This window comes from Staurois parvus, unplaced genomic scaffold, assembly GCF_062004578.1.
Source record: "Staurois parvus isolate SC_StPar_1 unplaced genomic scaffold, SC_StPar_1.0 ptg000318l, whole genome shotgun sequence".
NCBI classification, from domain to species: Eukaryota; Metazoa; Chordata; class Amphibia; order Anura; family Ranidae; genus Staurois; species Staurois parvus.
Window position 1 is genome coordinate 95,171 of NW_028318114.1, and position 24,693 is coordinate 119,863.

The window sequence follows — 24,693 nt, forward strand, 5'->3', positions numbered from 1 at the left end:
CTCTATCCAGCCTGATGCCTTGATGCATGTTATCCAGCCTGATGACCCGATGCCCGCTATCCAGCCTGATGCCTTGATGCCCTCTATCCAGCCTGATGCCTTGATGCCTGTTATCTAGCCTGATGACCCAATGCCTATTATCCAGCCTGATGACCCGATGCCGCTATTTAGCCTGATGCCATGATGCCCGCTATCCAGCCTGATGCCTTGACGCCCGCTATCCAGCCTGATGCATTGACGCCCGCTATCCAGCCTGATGCCTTGACGCCCGCTATCCAGCCTGATGCATTGACGCCCACTATCCAGCCTGATGCCTTGATGCCCGCTATCCAGCCTGATGACCCGATGCCCGTTGTCTAGCCTGATGCCTTGATGCCCATTATCCAGCCTGATGACCCGGTACCCGTTGTTCAGCCTGATGACCCAGTGCCCGTCGTCCAGCCTGATGATCCGGTGCCCGTCATCCAGCCTAATGACCCGGTGCCCATCGCCCAGCCTGATGACCCGACGCCCGTCATCCAGCCTGATGACCCGGCGCCCACTATCCAGCCTGATGACCCGGCGCCCACTGTCCAGCCTGATGAACCGATACCTGCCATTCAGCCTGATGACCCGATGCTTGTTATTTGGCTGAGGAACCGATACCTACCATTCGGCCTGATTACCTGCTCCCCGTAATCCAGCCTAATGATCCGGTGCCCGCTACTCCGCCTAATGACCCGATGCCAGTTATTCAGACTGATGACCCGATGCCTGCTATCCAGCCTGATGATCCGGTGCCTGTTGTTCAGCCTGATGACCTGGTGACTGTTGACCCGGTGCCTGCTGCCCTGCCTGATGTACCGCTGCCCAGCTTGATGTGCCTCTGCCTGATGTGCCTCTGCCAGCTGCCCAGCCTGATGTGCCTCTGCCATCTGCCCAGCCTGATGTGCCTCTGCCATCTGCCCAGCCTGATGTGCCTCAGCCAGCTGCCTAGCTTGATGTGCCTTTTCCAGCTGCCCAACTTGATATGCCTCTGCCCGCTGCCCAGCTTGGTGTGCCTCTGCCTGACATGCCTCTGCCAGCTGCCCAGCTTTTGTGCCTCTGCCCTCTGTCCAGCTTAATGTGCCTCTGCCCGCTGCCCAGCTTGATGTGCCTCTGCCCGCTGCCCAGCTTGTGCCTCTGCCCACTGCCCAGCTTGTGCCTCTGCCCGCTGCCCAGCTTGATGTGCCTCTGCCCGATGTGCCTCTGCAAGCTGCCCAGCCTGATGTGCCTCTGCCCGCTGCCCAGCTTGTTGTTCCTCTGCCCGCTGCCCAGCCTGATGTGCCTCTGCCTGCTGCCCAGCCTGATGTGCCTCTGCCTGCTGCCCAGCCTGATGTGCCTCAGCCCGCTGCCCAGCCTGATGTGCCGCTGCCCAGCTTGATGTGCCTCTGCCCGCTGCCCAGCTTGATGTGCCTCTGCCCGCTGCCCAGCTTGATGACTCAGTGCTTACTGTCCAGTTAAACTGGCCAATACCTGATTCCCAGCCTGCCTCTGAAGATCCTGTGCCCAGCAACCTGGCTTCCTGTGTTTGGCTGCATACAGATAAGTCTACCAGCAGGAAACCCAGACAGGCGCTTGACTCCGGCAGTGGGATATCCAGCCAGTTGCCTGACCCAGGCGGTGGAGCATTTTGCCCATTAAGGACTGTTTGGAGCATCCTGAGGCCGCTCCTTAAAGGGGGGGTACTGTCAGTAAAGGACTAACCGGTGGTTGCAGTACCGGGATATACCAGAAGGTGCCTTTGCAGCAGCCAGGATCTCACCTCCTGCAATCAAATCATCACCTGAGGCTGATTGCAAGAGGTGTATTTAAACAGCAACCAGGCCTGCAATCAGGGCCTTGGTGTTGTTCCCTTGAGCCTCTGCTACCCGTTGCCAGTTACCTGCTCTGTGTCTCGTCTTCCTCTGCATCCTATGGTTGATCTCCCGTGTATGATCCCGGCTAGCCTGACTGCGCTTTATTGCTGTTCATGTATATATTGGGTGAAGGTTTTTGTTATCTAGTTATTTGCACTGTGCGTTGTATATTGGTGTCTCAAAAATAAATTGTATTGTTTTCATCACTTCTGAAGCCTGGTGTTCCCTGTGTCAGTCCACAAGTCTCTGATCACATCCGGGTTACTGACAGTCCATCAGATTGCCAGACAGAGAAGCATGATTCGTCACTCCAGAGAACAAGTCTTCGTTGTTCTAGAGTGGCGATGTGCTTTACACCACTGCATCCGATGCTTTGCATTGCACTTGGTGATGTAAGGCTTGGATGCAGCTGCTCGGCCATGGAAACCCATTCCATGAAGCTCTCTATGCACTCTTGTTGTGCTAATCTGAAGGCCACATGAAGTTTGGAATATTTAGTACCAAGGAAATTTCACAGATGGACTTATTGAACAGGTGGCAAACTATCACAGTACTACGCTTGAATTCACTGAGCTCCTAAGAGCGACCCATTCTTTCACAAATGTTTGTAGAAGCAGTCTACATGCCTAAATGCTTGATTTTATATACCTGTGGCCATGGAGGTGATTGGAAAACCTGAATTCAATGATTTAGAGGGGTGTCCCAATACTTTTGGCAATATAGTGTATTTCACCTGAAATGATATTCAACAATCTATCAACAAATATAAAAGTGCAAGGCTGACATCATAATCAACCTTAGGGATGGTTTATTAAATATCTACAAAGCCACTGATATCTAAAACTAATATATATTTGCTCATGCATCATAGAACAAATTTTCAGTTTAAACATTTAATCCTTAATGCAGTCTATCAGACCTCTCCAGAACATAGCCAGAAGAGTTTTGCTGTTCCAAATAAGCTTTGAAGCCAGGATGTGGAAGCACATTATGTACTGTGCCACAGAGAGTCTGTGTCAAGGTCCTACCTTTTCCCAGAGGTTATGCTGCTCCATGTGCTGGCATCCATCTTGGGTTTCTGCAGAGCAGGGTGGGAGTCTTTTATGCCTTCAGGCCTCTGCGGTCCATCCCCCAGAGGGGTGTGGTTGATAACATATAAGCCTGTTGTCCGCACGTGCTCTTTGCATTCGTGCCTTGTATGTTCGTGTTGCAACAAGCTCTGTTTCTACTCTCGTGGCTCTCCTGGAAACTGACTCAGCTTTTGACTAGACTATTCTCTGCGTTATCCATTTATCTGACCTCCTGTTGCTGAACCCGGCTTGTGACCTGTTATTCTTGTCTACCATTCTGTACTGTCTGTCCAGTTGTTATCGACCCAGCCTGCCGACTACGCTATTGTCTTATCTGGTTCCTACCAGCTACACGCCATTGGCGGCGGCCATTACCGTAGTTAGGGTGTCTTGGGGGCCGCGACCTGGTCCCTGGCTGCGTCAAGTCCATCCCCACCATCAGGGGCCCTGGTGAAGGGCAGCCTGGGACTTAGACTCCGCGCCCTGAGGGACTCCGGTCTATGGGTGGTGGTTGTCGTCAGTCGGTGCGTGACCCTGCCATTAAGCCTGCCTGTCCGTTCCACAGCTCCTGCCCTGACAGTCTGGATGTGGTTGCATGATTTGTGAGACAGGAAAGCCAATCTTATTAGGAGTTTTTGAACATCTTTCTGAGTTTTCTGGGAATTACAAGGGATCACAAAGACAGGATTGGTCCTTTTTTCAACAATGAGAATGCCCATGCCAGAACATGTTTTACAGGATCTTGGCTCAGTTGTAAGAGAACTTCTTTGAGCTTTGAAAATTCTTATTAGAAAACTGCTCAGACTGAGGATGAATTGAAGTGGACTGCTGGTTAACAGCCATTTTAAGATCTTGCTACATATTTGGTTACACTACTATTTGGAGGAGGTAAAACCATCCATGCAGTTAACTGCTGCCTATTTAACTGCAGAGGCAGTGTACATATGCCAAACCAATTGTGATATGTGTCACAAGCAAACAAAAACAACATAACATAACAAAAAAAATATATAAAACAATATTTCAGCATTCACTATATATCACATATATATATATATATATATATATATATAAAACTAGCAAAAATTGTGTTGCGCCATCTACAAATAAAATGCATATACAAGAGAAAATTAAAAGTGAACATAAAAGTCTATACAATGTGTTTACAGTCCATAGTCAAAAAATCCAGTGTGACTAAAACAGCCCAAAAGATCCCAGTAGTAGGCAAAACCACACTTATCATGCACTGCTTACCAGATTCTCATACCTCAAAGAATGGAGGTCTGGCTACCCATAGAGGGACAAAACCCAAAAAGATGGATCAAACCAACATCAGTACTCTGACAGGATGAACCGGCTCTGGATTATGTTAATACCAAACAAGAAGAAGAAGGTCTCTCATAGTGTAGAATTAAAATGACCACTTTTTTTTAAATATAGTGGCTACTCACAATGTAAAACAAGTACCGGAATTACAATCTCTCCTGGTCTCGACCAACTCCATGGAGGGCATGATGATGTCACCACTCTAGCTCTACCTGGCATATTTCGTCCAATAGGAAATCGTCACTGGAACAACAAAGTATAGCGGTAATAGTACATAAAAGATTTATATATGAAAAAGAGTGGGGTGGATTTATCTTACTGGATAAGTTTGACTATCAGAAAGAGATGACTAATCTCTTATCTGATGATTCTACCTACCAAATTTTAAATAGTGATTCCACAATTTGGTTTAAAAGAGGGCTAGACTCTCTGATTAAAAAAGGTTATAAAGAGGGTGTTCTAAACTGAAGAGAGAAAGCTTTTTTTGGTACCTGTTATTCCTTGGGTTCCAATCATTTTATTATTTACCGAAGGCCCATAAGTCATTGGTACATCCTCTGGAGTGTCCGATAATCAGAGGCATAGAGTCAGACACCTCTAGAGCTGGGAGGTATATAGATTTTTTTCTCCAACCCCTAGTAGTTGATGCTCCAGCGTATCCCTATTTAAAGGGATACTTGTGATACAATTAATGCATTATTTGATTTAGAAATTGATACTAGTTGGCTGCTAGTAACTGCAGACACTTCCTCCCTAAATTTAAGAAAGCACCCACCCTCAGACATCTAGTAGCTTCCAATATCATTATAAAAACATTCACATCCTTCATTTTTTGGTAATATGCAAGGTCTTTACCCCTGTTGTAGTTGTTCCATATGCTGCAGAACCAATAACAGTGAGAAATAGCACCTTTCAATCTACTGTTACTAATTAGAGCTATGACATTAAAAGTTTTATTACTTGCTCTACAAAAAAATGTAGTGTACCTTTTATAATGTTGTAATTTACAGTATGTAGGGAGGACTAAGACAGCTTTACAGGTCAGAATAGTTGAACACCTTACTAACATTCTAAAAAGTTTTCTAAGTTTTAATTATTTTTTTTATGGTCTTTGGTCTCCATCAATATTGCCGCCGGACCTTTTCCTAAGCCTCTTTGGACTGTATGTTAGTCTTATTCCTTGATTCTGATAATAAGGAGAAGAAGGAGTGACTCTTTTGGGCTGTGTATATACATCTTGTATGTACTATCACCGCTATACTCTGTTGCCCCAGTGAAGACTTCCTATGGGACAAAACATGTCGGGAAGAACTACAGGTGTGACGTCATGGCGTTGGGTGGAACCAGGAGAGATTGTACTGCCTGTATTTGTTTTACACTTGTGAGTAGCCTTTATCGTTTAATAAAATGTGGTTGTTTTAATACCACACTATAAGAGACCTTCTCCTTGTTGTTTGGTATTAACATAATCTGGGTCCGGGTTCATCCCATTGGAGTACCGTTGTTGGTTTGATTCATCTATCCATCCTTTTGGGTTTTGTCTGCTTAGCCAGACCTCTTTTCTTTGAGGTCTGAGAATCTGATAAGCAGGGTGTGATTGTGTATACACACAGGTGATGAAGATTTTGCCTACTACTGGGATCTTTTGGGCTGTTCCATTGACACTGGATTTCTTGGTTATGAACTCTGAACTGTGCACTTTTTGAACACATTGTATGGACTTTTATGTTCACTTTTCAATTTAGAAAACTATATTGGTTTTGGTTCTTCTTTTAAATTTCTCAGATTTATTTTTTATAACTGATATTATGTATTTTGAGTATTTTTTTTTTACTATTAATATAAAGTACTTTACAAATAAACACTTTATACAGCATGCACCTATGACACTGAGTATTATGGGATTTCTAAAAGGGAAGCACAAAACAGGCTGGTTACCTTCATACTCTCTTATAGAAAGGGATCACCATCTACTAAATCACTTAATTTTTCACTTCATTTTTGCTGTATGGACCACTTATTTAATTATTTGCAATGACCGTATTTCCTTTAAAGTCTCTCTTGGCCATTGTTAATTTTAGCAAGTAATAGGAATGTAAGGGTTAGCACGTTAAACAATAATTTATCTTTTTCTCCAGAATACCATTAACTCCTGCATAACGCTAAAAATATATTCTGTGACATAGAAAAATACAAATTATTAAAAAAATATTTTTCCAACAGTAAATGGAGACTTGCATAAAACTGTAATGTATTAAATATGTTAAATGACAACCTGGTGTAAAATAAGTTAAATCAGTTGTAAAAACATAATGAATATTAATGTTTATTCACTGTGGTTTTTTTCTTTTCCATAGTAATTTGAAAGGCGGAAAACATACATAAAGTTAATTATTAATCAGTATACAGTCAATGTAGGAGCAAATTTAACAAATAGTTATTAATGATTCATTTACAGCCAGAACATTGTTTGTATTAAACGTCAGGCGCAAGCTTAATAACTTCTACAGCCCTTTCCGCAGATTATCAAAATACATCCAATTAAATAGGAAACTACATTTTGCACTATGTTGGCACCAGTATGTGTCAATATCACATGTTTTTGATTCTGTTTCTGAGCTTTTCAGAGACTATTCATATAAAATTAAGTCTATAAAGCACTACACTGCTTTTAATTGAAATTTACTGATGGTTATATTTGACAACTGCATAAAACATCAAGTGTCACACAAATTAGTCATAGACAAATATAAATTTTAGCCCTCTCTTTGAATTTGAAAATATTGTATACATGGCAAATGTTACTTTGGTAAGTATTAAACAGTAGTTAGTTATAGTAGTAGTTATATTTCTGTGCAAGGGTTATCTTAAGAACAAAATAATATTTTTGTATACAAGGATATGTTGTTTTGTGTTAAAAGTTGATCCAGGGAATATTTGATTGCCTCTTGGGGAATCAGGAAGTAATTTTTTCCCCTGCAAGAGCAAATCGGATCATGCTTTGCTGTTTTTTTGCCTTCCTCTGGATCAATGGTGGGTATAGGATTATAACTTCTTTTTTTTTTGGTTGAACTAGATGGACTTTTGTCTATTTTCAGCCAGACTATGTAAGTATGCACCTATATAGGAATGTATATAGAAAAATACTTCTAAAAAAAAAAGTGATACAACTTACTGTATATGTAACGTTATTAAGACTAGGGTCATAAGAGATGACCACCAAGAGCTTTAATCAGTGTACATTTTTGAATGTTCTGTTCTGCTTACTTTAATGTAGCTCCTGCTCATATCAAATCCTATTGTAGGATCCTTTTCTTCCAGTTGATATGGGTCACTATATAGTCAATTTAGTAGAACTTTTGGAATTGTTTAAGATTTTCTAAGTTTTATTTGTTATGTAAAGTAAAAATAGTGCATAATACACACAACAGTGTCTTCTACATTTCTCTATACAAAACAGTATCTTATTATTTTTCTGTAGCTGTAGAAGGGTCAAATCTTCAAGAAAGGGTAGCCTCATGCATTTATCACCTTCTCTAGCTCACAACATTAGTGATGATAAATATTTACAATTCAATTATTAACCCTTCTCACACAGACTACTAGGGTTTGCTCACAAATCTGTCACAAATCATTAACCCAGGCTTAGTAACTTTTGGAAGGCATCAAAACAAACAGGTGACATTTGCTGCTCTAAAATCAGGAAAGAAAACACTGTAAATTGCTGCTTACAGTGATACTTTCAACACAGGGCCACTTGGATACATACGTACCTTTGGACCTTCTGAATTGTCTCTCTGTAAGGGCTACCAAGTGCATGTATCCAGTGGCTGCAGGGATGACCAGTTCAGTGTAGCTGTACTTAGGAAACTGAAATCAGACTGAGTAAGAAGAAAATAAAGTTTATTAATGCACACAATACCAATCTAACACCAACAGACCATACACAAAGCAAAACTGAATACCTACATGCGACAGTAAAGCAAAACCAATCCAACACCTTAACTACAATACACTATATACCCTGTACAAATGGAGGGAAGCTGACATTACAGGGCATGACCAGGACGTGGACTGGGAACATAGGGAGCAGCAATGATATAAAAGGATACAATTAGAATTAGATATAATATACAGGATAAGGGAGGGGTTATATACTGTATCTTCCCACCAGCAAGCATAAGGTGGAGCCTAATTACTGGGATCTGCTGGCTGCTGCAGGGAAACCCTCAGCTCTGGGAACCACAATGCCACCAGTAGGTGATCCAGGTCCTGACTCTCTGTTTTGAAACACCACTGTCCCACTGTTTCCCAGCCTCTCCAGGCATTTCACATTTCTGATTGTGTGAATACCTACTTCTTATGCAGCAAGCAGTGTTTCATCTAATAGGCTCGAATGTCACTGCCAGACAGGAGTTTTGAGAAAAACATATGAGGTGGAATCAAAACGTTTTGAGGCTATTTTTGTAACATGCCAACAGATGGCAGCACAAGGCTTTGCACACAGTCACAGGGAGCACCAACCATCATAAGTCAGTGTGCCAAAAACATCGTCCTGTGTACAACAGGAGCTGTGCAACTGGTGTTATTCTGACCATGTGCATTACCACGTCTGCTAATTCATCATGGTCAGGAAGTTAGAACAAAGAGAAAATGTTAAATTCTGCGTGAAACTGGGTAAATCTGCCAGATGGATTCACGTACATTGATCTCTTTGACACTTGGCCTGATCGAGATCAAAGTTATCATGGAAAGAATGGCAGAGAGGAAAAAAAGAAGAGGTTTTTGTGCTGGTATTATGTGCATACCAGAGTCTCTCAGAGAATTTCCAAGGGGCACTTCCATATTCTTTACCATGAATTGTGGGCACACCTCCAAAAGTACTTTGGTTGTACCCACATGAAGGTGTCCACGTTTGATGCCCTGCTTGAGATTGTATAAACCCCCAACTGATGTGAGCCTTAACTGATATAAAGTGTACTGAAGAACATCTCTTTTTAACATTGCATTAAGTCATGTCTAAGTATTCTCTTTATTGTAATTTCTGTAGACATTTGCCACATCAAGTCCCCCTGCCTTGTGATTGGCAGTGAGTAGATTCCATAGCTGATATTTGTTTCAATATTATAGTATTGAATCTGCCCAATTCTTCTATGAGAACAAATTCATTCAACATCAACCTTCATGGCACTTGCTGGTGCTGTCAAGTGTACTGACACTTACTGCTGAGGTTGCTTGCTGGCACTGACTTTTGCTGGCACTGATACTTTGCTAACATACAAAGCTTTGTTAACTGACAATAATGCTCAATGCCTCTGCTCCTGCCTGACACTGTCAGTATTGTTGGCTGGATTTTTGTCTGCAAACAGAAGCAAATGGTGTTACTACACAGCTGCTCTGTAAAAACAGGAGTAACTGCTCTGTCATAGTTCTCTGGGACTTCCTAGTGCACACTCCGTAGATGCTGTAGGTGTGGTTTCTGTGTGGTTATGGCATGGTACCATTGAAATTAATAGATGTTTAGGAAAGCTACGTGCTGTTTAACTTTGAACACAACGCTTCTGTGTGTACTGCACTTTGTGAAGCCCATTGGAATATTCATGGCGGCATTGAAAAGTGGTGATGAGGCTTTAAAAATGCTGCTCAAATGCATCTTAAATATAAGGTATTGACACATATGTGGACAATCCCTTACAAAGCTGTTTTCTTTTTAATAAGTAACCCTGTGATGAGAAGGTCACTTAAAGACAATTAATTTCTATTCATAATACACTGAGGGGCTAATAAATTCAAGTAATAATGTTCCCTCCAGTTTCTGTCTACTTTAAAGGCCCAGGAAGAAAATCCCTCCACCCCTCCTGAACATTCCTGGGATGTATGATATCAATTGGCAAGGTCAGAAAGTAACTGAAGAAATGTAAATATGATATTACTTTCCTATCTATTTACGAATGCTAGCAGCATAAGGACTACAAATTGTTAATTTTGATTGAAAGAATGAAATTCCATTTGATATATTTCCTTTGGTCATCATATACCTTTATATTTTAATGATATGTTTTGTAATCTCAAAAGAGCAGGGCCCTTGAATCCCTCGTGTTTTGTTTTGTTACTGTATTGTCTCATGTTCTGTCCCCTACTATAATGTACAGTGCTATATAAATACCATATAATAATAATAATATAGTATGAAAATACCTATTTTGGTAACATCTGCTGTTAACAAATGAGATAAATGCACCTTCTCTGTAGCCTAAAAATGGAACATAATAATAGCTAAAATTACATGGAGCCCTAGTAACATGAAAATTGAAACATTTAATTGCTCTTTGCATGTATCCTTGTGTAAACATACACCACAGGAATGCATGTGTGAACATGTATATAATCTAAAATGCACACAATAACAGATGCCTTTGCATACAACATGTGTTCATGTTCCTTTGCTGTGAGCAAACTGTCCAAATTAAGCTAGTTGTATTGTTCCTGATTGTGTCTTGTTGTAGCTTATCTTAATTAGCTGCTTGCCCGCCACCCTATAGTAGAAATACTGCTACAAGGGCTGCACAAAATCACTTATCTATGTACAGTACGTGATTTGCATTTCCAGGTAGGGGGCGTGAGTGCCCACCATTAGCGGCAGCTACAGATGTCAATTACCGGGTCCTGGCAGTAGCTTCCCCAGCCGACGATCGCAAGTAACACTGACAGGGGAGAGACCTGTGTGTAAACAACACAAGTCTCTCTCCTGCCAGCAAGAACATGCACAGCAGAGAAATACACAGCAGCATGTTTCGCTAGTAAAACACTCACAACACATTATGTAAAACAGCACACAGTGAAACAGCACACAGTTAACCCTTTGATCACCCCAGATGGTAACCCCTTCCTGCCCGGTGTCATTAGTACAGTGTCAGTGTTTTTTATTAGCACTAATCACTGTATTAGTGTCATTGGGATGTCAGTGGCAGTTAGCCAGTTCCCACCCAGTGTCAGAATGCAGTCGCAATATACGTTGCTATCGCCGCCATTACTGGTATGAAAAAATAAATAAATACATTTCCAGTATGTATACCTCCATTTGTAGATGCTATAACTTTCAATTAATTTACATGTATTTGGATTTTTTTTAGCAAAGACATGTAGCAGAATACATTTTGGCCTAAATTTGTGATGAACTTTGATTTTTTTTAATTTTTTTACTAGATACGTTTTATATCAAAAAGTAAAAAATTTAGTTTTTTCCAAAATTGTCAGTCTTTTTTTGTTTATAGCGCAAAAAATTAAAAATGCACAGATGATCAAATACCACCAAAAGAAAGCTCTATTTGTGGGGTAAAAAAAGGACATACACTTCATTAATGTACAGTGTTGCATGACTGCACAATTGTCAGCTAAAGTGACACAGCACAGTATTGCCAAAAATGGCCCGGTCAGGAAGGGGGGTAAATACTCTGGAGGGCAAGTGGACCAGATCATCAGCCTAAAATATTGTTTAGTAGTGGTGCCTATTTTATCTAGTGTAGTTTTAGTAGGGATTTAGGAAGCATATATGATCATGTAAAAATGTAAGCCTTTGTTTAATGCACAATACACAAATGATGTTACATAACTGCCCATGAGTAAATGGGTCCTCGGCAATTTAAAAAAAAAAAAAAAACAGCAATAACTATATTCTTCATACAAAGGGCCAATACTGTTTTTAAAATCCTAAATTTGGTCAAGTCATGCTACTTAAGCCATGCTCTAGATTAACTACCTGCTACCCAGGCCAATTCTAACATTTATTGCATACATGTAAAAATCTGATTTGTTTGCTCGAAAATTACTTAGAACCACCAAACATACATTTTTAGCAGAGGTTCTGGAAAATAAAAAATGGTGGTTTTAGCAATTTTGTACATCTCACGATATTTGTGAAATTTTTAAAATGTAAATTTTTGGAAAAAAATACACTTCAATGAATGTTAGTGCACACGAACATAATATATCCACTTTTTTAGTAAAATAAAAAAAGATAATTTTACAGCTAAAAAATAGATACCTAACATCAAGCATTAAAATTGACTTTGCCCGTGGAGTGGCCACACACTACAGAACATTAAATTATCCATAGGTGACAATTTAAATGTCTTTACAGCCTACCAGTTTAGAGTTATACAGGAGGTCTTGTGGTAAAATTATTGCTGTCAGTTTGCCATCATCAAGATATCACCACCACTTCTCGAGGACATATAAATATAAAATATACAGTATAAAATCAAGCACCTAGTCATGCAGACTGCTTCTACAAACATTTGTCAAAGAATGGGTCGCTCTCAGGAGCTCAGTGAATTTATGAGTTGTACCGTGATAGGTTGCCACCTGTTCAATACATCTATCCATAAAATTTCCTTGCTACTAAATATTCCACAGTCAACTGTTAGTGATATTATAACAAAGCGAAAGAAACTGGGAGCACCAGCAACTCAGCCATGAAGTGGTAGGCCACATAAAATGACAGAGCGAGGTGAGTGCATGCTGAAGCTCACAGTGTGCAGAAGTCGCCAACTGTCTGCAGAGCCAATAGCTAAAGACCTCCAAACTTTGTGTGGCCTTCAGATTAGCAGAACAACAGTGCATGGAGAGCTTCATGGAATGGGTTTCCATGGCTGAGGATGAAGGAATTGATACCAATAAATGGCCCCCACGCTTGCCTGACCCAAATCCAATAGAACACCTCTGGGATATCATGTTTTGGTCCATCTGACACCACCAGGTTGCACCTAAGATTGTCCAGGAGCTCAGTGATGCTCTGGTCCAGATCTGGGAGAAAATACCCCAGGACACCATCCGTCTCATTAGGAGCATGCCCTGACAAGCATGTGTGGGCCATACAAACTACTGAGTACCATTTTGAGTTGCTTCAATGACATTTCAGCAAAATGGGCTAGCCTGCTGCATCATTTTTTCACTTTGATTTTCAGGGTGTCTTTGAATTCAGACTTCATTGGGTTGATAATTTTCATTTTCATCAAATGATGGAGCATTCTTACTTTCCTAACACATTACGCAATCCATATCAGTATAGAGATCCAGCATGATATTTTTCCCCATTGAGATCTGATGTGTTTTCAAAGTGTTCCTTCAATTTTTTTGAGAAGTGTATATACACTGTGCACAATTGTGCATCTCCAAGCTGTATAAGGATTATTGGATTTAAGCATTTCAGGTTATGTGTATTTGTAAAAATAGAATAATAAAGTGATCGCTATCCGGTCAGCAGCTAGAACACTCAAGGTAACCAATATAAAACCTTGTCATAAACATATAATAAGTAAGTGCAGAGCTAAAATGATAAAGTCTGTTCCACATAGGAAATAACAGTAAAATTATTATAAATTAATTATAAATAAATTATTCAATAAAAGTGACAGTCTATGTGAATAAAAAGGTGCGGAATGACAATAAAATCCAGTGGCGGTGCTCCAAATGGTGTGGTAAAAATTACACACTCTCTTGATGTGTAATTTAAATACGCAGTGTATGAACCAGTAGAGGTCTCCTTAACAGGTATAGGTCTGGTCTGGGGTGAGAATAATCCTCCTTCAGGGTGGTGTTGTTATAAGCCCAAAGGAGAGCAAATGGATCCAGCTGGCCAGAGGTCCCTTTAAGAGATGGATGGGTACAAGTCCCTGCTTACAGGAACTCCCTTCTCTGGATTCGATGGATGGATGACTGGATCAAACGGGCTTGGAACATATGGACCCTTAAGCTAATAAGAGTCCTAAATGCATGATTGTAATGGCCAGGAGATGTGTATCCACCATAACTCTCAAGCAGAGTCCAATTAGACTGATTACATGCACTGGAGAGACATATAGGATGGGGATAGCCTGAAGGGATCCTTTCCGTTTATATTGGTTGTCCAGCATCTTTCCTCTGCTTGAGAGAAGAAGACTACTAGGACTATGTACTCTGGAGTAATGATACTAAGATAAATGTTTTTGGAACTGATGGCTTCAAAACTGTATGGTGTCACAAAGGTGAGGAGTATAAAGAAAAATGCATGGTTCCTACAGTGAAACATGCTAGTTGCAGTGTCCTTCTGTGGGGCTGCATGAGAGCTGCTGGTGTCGGGGAGCTGCATTTCATTGTTGGTATCATGAATTCACAGATTTACTGCTCTATATTGAAAGAAAAGATGCTACCATCAATGATCCAAAACACACATTTAAGGCCACTGTTGCATTTCTGAAGAAGAACAGGATGAAAGTGATTCAGTGGCCAATTATGTTTCCTGATCTGAATCCAGTCAAAAACCTATGTGGAATTCTGAAGAGACAAGTTGAGCATCCAGCATCCAGGTTCTAAAAGAGGTTGTTCTTGAAGAATGGAAAAAGATAGATGTTGCAATATGTCGCCAGCTTGTTCATTCCATGCCTAGAGGACTTGGTGCTGTCTGTACAAATCATGGAGGTCATACAAAATACTATATGTAGTCAAGGGTGTATTTACCACAAGGCAAACAAGACTCTTGCCTAGGGTGGCATTTTTCAGGGGGGGAGCACCTCCCCCAGAAGAAGGGATGAAAGAAGGGACATGCACACTATGGGAGCCAGGTGGGATCCGAGAGAGGCTGAGGGCTGCTTGATGGTGTATGTAGAGCCTGCCTATTGTTCCTGGGGATGTCTGGAGCTGTGAAGATGAGTGTCTCTTTGTCACTGGCGGGGGGGTATTGGAAGACTTTCTTGGGTGGGGGCAGGGGTGTTGTTGGTCAACACAGGCTCTCCCTGTGGGAGGGGGTAGTGGGGGTTGTGTTGGTCGGTGCCTGTGGGGGCAGACGATTTTTGTGTTGCCTAGGACAGCACAAAACCTAAATACACCACTGGATGTAGTATTTTTTCTTGTGAGGTGTATTATTTTTGCATCAACTAATTTGAGTAAAACTGAATATTTTGTATATTATTAACCTCACAAACAAATGTTCTATATAACACAGTTTTGTCAAAATTTTGGAAATTGTTCTTGTGTTCATTGAGGCATTTATTAAAATCTTACTTTTCAAAAGGGGTGTACTCAATTATGCTGAACGCTGTATATATACTGTATGTATATGTGTGTGTGTGTGTGTGTGTGTGTGTGTGTGTGTGTGTATATATATATATATATATATATATTAAATGAACTGGACAATGAATTAAACTACAAAAAATAATTGAATTACAAAATAGTTGCATAACATAAAACAACCACCAAAAGAAGAAATGCATGTAAGATAACAAATGATCATCGTGACATTCTAATCAAATCCATGGTATAAACCAACATGTCTAGAAATAGGGGTTTCCAATTTCCTTTTGGAGATTAGGGAAACTTGGTCCCTGAACCTTTTAAAAAAGTGGCGTTTTGTTTTCCCCACATAGAATGCACCACATTGACATTTCATAATACTACTCTAACAGATTGGCATGTGAGCCTGAACTTGGAACTCCAACTTCTGTTGTTGGGAAGGATGACATTTCTGCCTTTTAACCCTTTTGCTGCCAGACCCGATTTTGCATTTTTTACACACTTGTTTAAAAAATAAATTTAGGCCTGAAAATTACACAAAACCCCAAAACATTATATATTTTCTTAAAGTAGACACCCTAGAGAATGAAATAGTTGTAGTTCCAATTTTTTATGTTACACAATATTTTTGCAAAATTTTCAGTAAAAATCACACTAAAGTTAATTTTAGGGCAAGCAAATGCAATAAATAACCCACATTTTTGGTAAAATATTAAGAATGAAGTTGCATGAGTAAATAGATAGACAACATGCCAAACCTTAAATTTGTGTGCGCCTATGAAATTGCGTCAAAATTCAGTACCCCATATTTTCTATAGACAACACTTCAAAAGCCCCTAAAGGTCATCAGTTTAGTGTTACAGAGGAGTTCTGGTGCTAGAACTATTGCTCTCACTCTGGCGCGTGCGGCGATATGTAACATGTGTATTGTTATCAACGTTTTCATGCGTAGGCCCCCCTTACATATGAGGTTATGTTTGTATGTGCGTATATGTGGGGGTGCCTCAACATTTTTTCAGGGGGGGGTGTTATGTGCTTGGATGTAACTTTATTTTTTTACAAAAAAAAAAAAGAAAAAATGTTACCTAAATTTTTTTATATCACATAGGGGCCACAAAGTCTCCTATGTGATGCTTTTTTGGTGACAGGTTCTCTTTATTGAGACATGCAGGGTCTAAAAGACTGTGCACGTCTTCTCTTGGCTCCGTTAGATGTATTGCAATGAAAAGCACATTGCAATACATCCTACCCTTCCAAGTCATACAAAGAAGGGGAGGAAAGCTCATCCATTCTCCTCTCTCCCCTCCATCTGCATCTGCCATGGCTCTATCCAGGTTTACAGATGGGCCTGGATACATGGTGGGGGCGCACCCGTGGAGGGGGCCTTGGAACCGGGGGTTGTATAAGCAATTGGCGGCAGTGGAGCTGCCTAACTGCTTCCACCTGACAGGCAGAAGTCTGCCTGGCAGTTTTATACACAATCCCAGTGGCTGCAAAAGGATTGAGATAAAGCTGCAGTAGTTGCACCTGTTGCAGGGGAATGAGCCAGCTGCTGAAGTTCTTGGGACACCACATTTGGAGTAATGGCTAGAGATCAAATGGTCCTTTAATGATGTTGAATGTTGAAAAGTAATTTCTGGATATGACTTAATATATTTCTAAATACGCTTGTCTGAGTTCAAAAGATACCAGTATTTTTGATAAATAATCCTAATGATTTTGTAGTGTCTATTGTATTTAGTGATGATACGAGTAGTGTTTGATTTTGATGTACTGTATCTCTAGCAGGGGCGGACTGACAACTCATGGGGCCCCCAGGCAATAGGGGATCATGGGGCCCCTGTGTCCTTGCCCACACACTAAAAAAGCCTATAAAAAGGTTTCCCCGGACATTTCATGGGGCCCCCTACTGACCCGGGCCCTCGGGCAGTGCCCGAGTTCTCGAATGGTCAGTCCGTCCCTGATCTCTAGATTTGTATTTCAAAGTAGATCTGTCTTGTTCTTTGACTCTGTTGTATGCTTTTTTTAAGGCAAGATCTGCTATGAACCCTTACAATCCTACTTGTAGGGCCTTAGCCTCTCTTTGAAAATTCTCATGCTGAGTGCAATTACGTTTGATCCTATGTTTTTGAATGCATGGGATGCTCTGAACAAGTGCTGTAGGATGTGAACTATTGGCATGTAATATAGTATTACCTGCTGAAGGTTTTCTATATATTGATGAATTTAACAAACCAGCAGCATTCAGAAAGATTTCTACATCCAAGAAGATGATCCTATAAGGATCAAAATTGTATGTCAATTTTAGATTGTAATTTTTGTCCTTTCAATGTTCCAAAAACGTCTGCAATCTGATCTTAGATCCTCTCCAAATCAAAAAAGTGTAGCGATGCCAGGCTACAAACCTAAGTCTAAAACCTTTCCTATTTTGCAAGGCAGCCCTAATTGGGCATTTGTGATACAGGTCCCTACTGCTTTTGAATCCACGAATTGGAATGTGAAATCACCACACAATTTGACATATGTTTAAAGGCAAAAAATAACCTCTTTAAGAAACAACAAACAAATCATAATCAAACCCTCTAATAAAGGGGGCAATATAGTGGTTCTAAACAAAATAGATTACAAATCTATGTGTTATCACATTTTCAGAAGTAGAGACTGGTATAAACCAGTCTCTGCAGGGTTTGTACAACAGAGCATAACTAAATACAAAAAGCTAACTGACCAGGCTTTCCAATGGGGGCTTATCAATCAGAACACATTGGAGTTATTGGACACTAAGGGGTTGATTTACTAAAGGTAAAATAGGCTGTGCACAGCAAGTACACCTGCAAGTGCACTTCACATACCCCAAAATTATGTGCCCTGCCCAAAGTTCCCAAACACTTTTCATGCCCCCTGAGTCACCCTATTTTATCTCTCCTACCAAAAATGCTAGCCATCTAGTGGACAATTATTTGTGCCCACATGTGAGGACTTTATTCTCAATTGTCAAAGATACAATAGATCTGCTGAAAAGGATTGAGGGGTTACAGGTACCTAAGGGAACCTGGCTGGTAGTCATTGATGTCAAAGTTCTATACAACTTCATCATGTATAGTCAAGGTATTCAAGTAATCTGAGATCTATTATGCAAAAGAGGCCAATACTCCTGGGATTACAATGATTTTATTTTGCATATTCTTGAATTTATTTTGACACACAATATTTTTGTTGCTATAGGAACACATGCACTCCCTCCTATGTAAATATGTAGCCGGGAGGGGTGCTTTGGTGTGTGAACTTTTTCCTAAAGAAGAACTTAAGAATGATTTAGGTTGCGTTTAGTCTGGTACTACATAGATGACATATTTACGATTTTAGCAGAATCTAAGATCAGACTGCAGACGTTTTTGGAACGCTTAAAGGACAACAATCATAATCTAAAATTGACATACAAATAGGATCCTTATAGGATCACCTTTTTGGATGTAGAACTCTTTCTGAATGCTGATGGTTAAATTCATCAATATATAGAAAACCTTCAGCAGGTAATATTATATTACATGCCAATAGTTCACATCCTACAGCACTTGTTCATAGCATCCCATATAGTCAATACCATAGGATAAAACGTAATTTCTTTCAGGATGAGGATTTTCAAAGAGAGGCCAAGGCTCTACAAGGACAATTGTTAGCTAGCAGATCATGCCTTAAAAAAGCATATAACTGTGTCAAAGAAAAAGACAGATCTACTTTGATATACAAATCGAGAGATACATCAAAATCAAACACTTCTTGTATCATCACTAAATACAATACACACCACAAAATCATTAGGAATATTCACTTAAAATACTGGTATGTTTTGACCTCAGACAAGCATATTTAGAAATATATTAAGTCATATACGAAAATTACTTACAAATGTTCAACATCATTAAGGGAGGATTTGGTCTCTAGTCATTACTCCAAATGCGGTGTCCCAAGAACTTCAGCAGTTGGCTCATTCCCCTGTGGCAGGTGCAACTACTGCCACTTTATCTTAAAAGGCAGAAATGTCATCCTTTCCAGCAACAGAAGTTGGAATCCCAAGTTCAGGCTCACATGCCAAGTAGTAGTAGTTGAAGTAGTATATGTTATGCAACGTCGATGTGGTGCCTTCTATGTGGGGAAAACTAAACGTCTGTTTTTTAAACGGATCAGGGACCATGTTTCCCTTATCTCCAAAAAGAAACAGGAAACCTCTATTTTTAGACATGTTGGTTTATGCCATGAATTATATTTGAATGCCATTGGTTTCTTTGCATTAGAACATGTTCCCTCCCATGACATCACACACTGGTGGGATGGAGGAGGTAAACTCAACAACTAGAAGCCATTTTGTTGTGCTCTCAGGAGTAAGTGTCTTACTTCTATACAGTAGGGATCGAAAGTTTGGGCACCCCAGCTAAAAATTTGTATTAATGTGCATAAAGAAGCCAAGGAAAGAAGGAAAAATCTCCAAAAGGCATCAAATTACAGATTAGACATTCTTATAATATGTCAACAAAAGTTAGATTTTATTTCCATCATTTACACTTTCAAAATAACAGAAAACAAAAAAAATGTCGTCTGCAAAATTTTGGGCACCCTGCAGAATTTATAGCATGCACTGCCCCCTTTGCAAAGCTGAGACATGCCAGTGTCATGGATTGTTCTAAATCATCGTCTGGGAAGACCAGGTGATGTCAATCTCAAAGGTTTTAAATGCCCAGACTCATCTGACCTTGCCCCAACAATCAGCACCATGGGTTCTTCTAAGCAGTTGTCTAGAAAACTGAAACTGAAAATAGTTGACTCTCACAAAGCTGGGGAAGGCTATAAGAAGATAGCAAAGCGTTTTCAGATGTCAATATCCTCTGTTCGGAATGTAATTAAGAAATGGCAGTCATCAAGAACAGTGGAAGTTACAGCAAGATCTGGAAGACCAAGAAAAATATCAGACAGAACAGCTCGCAGGATTGTGAGAAAAACAATTCAAAACCCACGTTTGACTGCGCGATCCCTCCAGAAAGATCTGGCAGACACTGGAGTTGTGGTACACTATTCCATTATAAAGAGATACTTGTACAAATATGGTCTTCATGGAAGAGTCAGCAGAAGAAAACCTCTTCTACGTCCTCACCACAAAAATCATCGTTTGAACCTTGCAAATGAACATATAGACAAGCCTGATGCATTTGGAAACAAGTTCTGTGAACCGATGAGGTTAAAATTGAACTTTTTGGCCGGAATGAGCAAAGGTACGTTTGGAGAAGAAGGGGCACAGAATTTAATGAAAAGAACCTCTGTCCAACTGTTAAGCATGGGGTTGGATCAATCATGCTTTGGGGTTGTGTTGCAGCCAGTGGCACAGGGAACATCTCACGAGTAGAAGGAAAAATGGATTCAATAAAATTTCAGCAAATGTTGGATGGTAACTTGATGCCATCTGTGAAAAAGCTGAAGTTAAAGAGAGGATGGCTTCTACAAATGGATAATGATCCTAAACACACCTCAAAATCCACAGGGGATTACATCAAGAGGCGTAAACTGAAGGTTTTGCCATGGTCTTCACAATCTCCTGACCTCAACATAATTGAAAATCTATGGATAGACCTTAAAAGAGCAGTGCGTGACAGACAGCACAGAAATCTTAAAGAACTGGAAGACTTTTGTAAGGAAGAATGGGCAAAGATACCTCAAACAAGAATTGAAAGACTATTGAATGGCTACAAAAAGCGTTTACAAGCTGTGATAATTGCCAAAGGGGGCAGTACAAGATATTAACTCTGCAGGGTGCCCAAACTTTTGCAGATGCCATTTTTTTGTTTTCTGTTATTTTGAAAGTGTAAATGATGGAAATAAAATCTAACTTTTGTTGACATATCATAAGAATGTCTAATCTGTAATTTGATGCCTTTTGGAGATTTTTCCATCTTTCCTTGGCTTCTTTATGCACATTAATACAAATTTTTAGCTGGGGTGCCCAAACGTTCGATCCCCACTGTATATATTTGTGTGCGTGTACAGGTGAAACTCGAAAAATTAGAATATCGTGCAAAAGTGCATTTATTTCAGTAATGCAACTTGAAAGGTGAAACTAATATATGAGATAGACTCATTACATGCAAAGCAAGATAGTTCAAGCCATGATTTGTCATAATTGTGATGATTATGGCTTACAGCTCATGAAAACCCCAAATCCACAATCTCAGAAAATGAGAATATTGTGAAAAGGTGCAATATTCTAGGCTCAAAGTGTCCCACTCTAATCAGCTAATTAAGCCATAACACCTGCAAAGGGTTCCTGAGCCTTTTAATGATCTCTCAGTCTGGTTCAGTCAGCATCACAATCATGGGAAAGACTGCTGACCTGACAGTTGTGCAGAAAACCATCATTGACACCCTCCATAAGGAGGGAAAGCCTCAAAAGGTAATTGCAAAAGAAGTTGGATGTTCCCAAAGTGATGTATCAAAGCACATTAATAGAAAGTTATGTGGAAGGGAAAAGTGTGGAAGAAAAAGGTGCACAAGCAGCAGGGATGACCACAGCCTGGAGAGGATTGTCAGGAAAAGGCCATTCAAAAGTGTTGGGGACTTTCACAAGGAGTGGACTGAGGCTGGAGTCAGTGCATCAAGAGACACCACACACAGACGGATCCTGGGCATGGGCTTCAAATGTCGTATTCCTCTTGTCAAGCCACTCCTGAACAACAAACAACGTCAGAATTGTCTTACCTGGGCTAAAGAAAAACAGACCTGGTCTGTTGCTCAGAGGTCTAAAGTCCTCTTTTCTGATGAGAGCAATTTTGCATCTCATTTGGAAACCAAGGACCCAGAGTATGGAGGAAGAATGGAGAGGCACACACTGCAAGCTGCTTGAAGTCCAGTGTGAAGTTTCCAGTCTGTGTTGATTTGGGGAGCTATGCCATCTGCTGGTGTTGGTCCACTGTGCTTCATTAAGTCCAGGGTCAACGCAGCCGTCTACCAGGAGATTTTGGAGCACTTCATGCTTCCTTCCGCAGACGAGCTTTATGGGGATTCTGACTTCATTTTCCAGCAGGACTTGGCACCTGCCCACACTACCAAAAGCACCAAAACCTGGTTCAATGACCGTGGGATTACTGTGCTTAATTGGCCAGCAAACTTGCCTGATATAAACCCCATAGAGAATCTATGGGGCATTGCCAAGAGAAAAATGAGAGAAGTGAGACCGAACAATGCAGAAGAGCTGAAGGTCGCTATTGAAGCATCCTGGTCTTGCATAAAACCTCAGCAGTGCCACAGGCTGATAGCTTTCACGCCACGCCGCATTGAGGCAGTAATTGCTGCAAAAGGGGCCCAAAGCAAGTACTGAGTACATATGCATGCTTATACTTTTCAGAGGTCTGATATTGTTCTATGTACAATCCTTGTTTTATTGATTGCATGTAATCTAATTTTCTGAGATTGTGAATTTGGGGTTTTCATGAGCTATAAGCCATAATCATCACAATTATGACAAATCACGGCTTGAACTATCTTGCTTTGCATGTAATGAGTCTATCTCATACAGTATATTAGTTTCACCTTTTAAGTTGCATTACTGAAAAAATGCACTTTTGCACGATATTCTAATTTTTCGAGTTTCACCTGTATATAGATTGGGGTTGTTCCACTCTGTGACACTTTGGCTCCCCTTAGTGGATCTGTTTAATCTGATGATCTTTGTATGTATGGAATATATAAGGGAGGGAAAGTGCAGTTTTAATTGCACCCCTATAGAAAAGCAAACTAAAAATGAATATAACCCATATTTATAGGATTATTCATGCTGATATACCTCCTCTGCGGTGGTCCCCAGGCTATCCCACACTCCTGGCAGGCTCTTTGGTGAGGTTCATTCTATCTCAGTGATGCCCTCCTTTTGAGGACCTTTTGTGGAGTGGATGCTTGTTTTTGGGTGGGTTTCTTACCACATGATGTACTTGCCCCAACAGTATTTCATATCTTACACCTATTTTTGTTAGTATCCTGTATTCATACTTCCTGAAAATGCCATGCAGCAAAACATTTAGAAGAAAATGTATAGATGAGCTTCTCAATATGTGTATAACAATTGTAGAGGATACCTATGAATATCATATTTCTGAAATTTTTTCTATGATTTTAATATGGATCTGTAATAAATACTATTAATTTTTAATTGGTTATGTTTGATTTATGGACGTAGCACCTTAAAAATCCCATTCCTACTATATCTACTGTATTTTTTATCTGCCTATGTAAGGGATGTGGTGCTGTAAACATAGATTCCTTTCATTTGCTTACAGATTTTTAATGTTTTATCATAGGCAGTTTTCAGCTATGCTTTCCTTTCATGAAGATGAACACCTCTTTCATTCACCTTTGCTAAGTGAAATCAAAATTAAATTTAAAAAGTCATTGTTCTGTTGTTCAACAACACACCTAGTCAGGTGTATTCACAATTAACCACTTGCGCTCCAGAAGATTTACCCCCCTTCCTGACCAGGCCATTTTTTGTGATACGGCGCTGCGTTACTTTAACTGACAATTTGCGCGGTCATACATTGTTCTACATAAATGAAATTTATGTCCTTTTTTTCCCACAAATAGAGCTTTCTTTTGGTGGTATTTTATAACCTGTTTGTTTTTTGTTTTTGCACTATAAACAAAAAAATATTTTTGACTTTTTGATATTAAACATGTCCAATGAAAAAAACTGAAAAAATCAAATTTCATCATAAATTTAGGCCAAAATGTATTCTGCTACATGTCTTTGCTAAAAAAAAATCCCAATATGTGTAAATTAATTGGTTTACATGGCAGTTATAGTGTCTACAAATGGCAAAATATATACTGGAATTTTTTTTAAATTTTGTTTTCCTAGTAATGGTGGCGATCAGCGACTTATTGAGGGACTGTGGAACTGACTAACTGCCACTGACATCCCCAGTGACACTAATACAGTGATCAGTGCTAATATAAAGCATTGACACTGTAATAATGACACTGGGCAGAAAGGGGTTAACATCTGGGTTGATCAAAGGGTTAACTGTGTGCTGTGTGTGTTTTACTATGTAGACAAGCTGCTTTGTATTGCTCTGCTGTACAGAGCAATACAAATAAGCCTGTTCGTGCTGACAGGGGAGAGATCTGTGTTTTTTACATCATTGTTTCCGTCGATCACCGAGTCCCGGCCAAGAATAGGCGGCCAGGACACAGTGATTGACATGCTGAGGAACCAATAGCGGTGCGGGTAGGGGGCACACGTGCCTGTGCAGCTATTGGCTCCTCAGCATGTTTATATAAGTGATTTTGTGCATCCATGCAGCCCTGTAGCAGCACTTCTGCTATAGGGA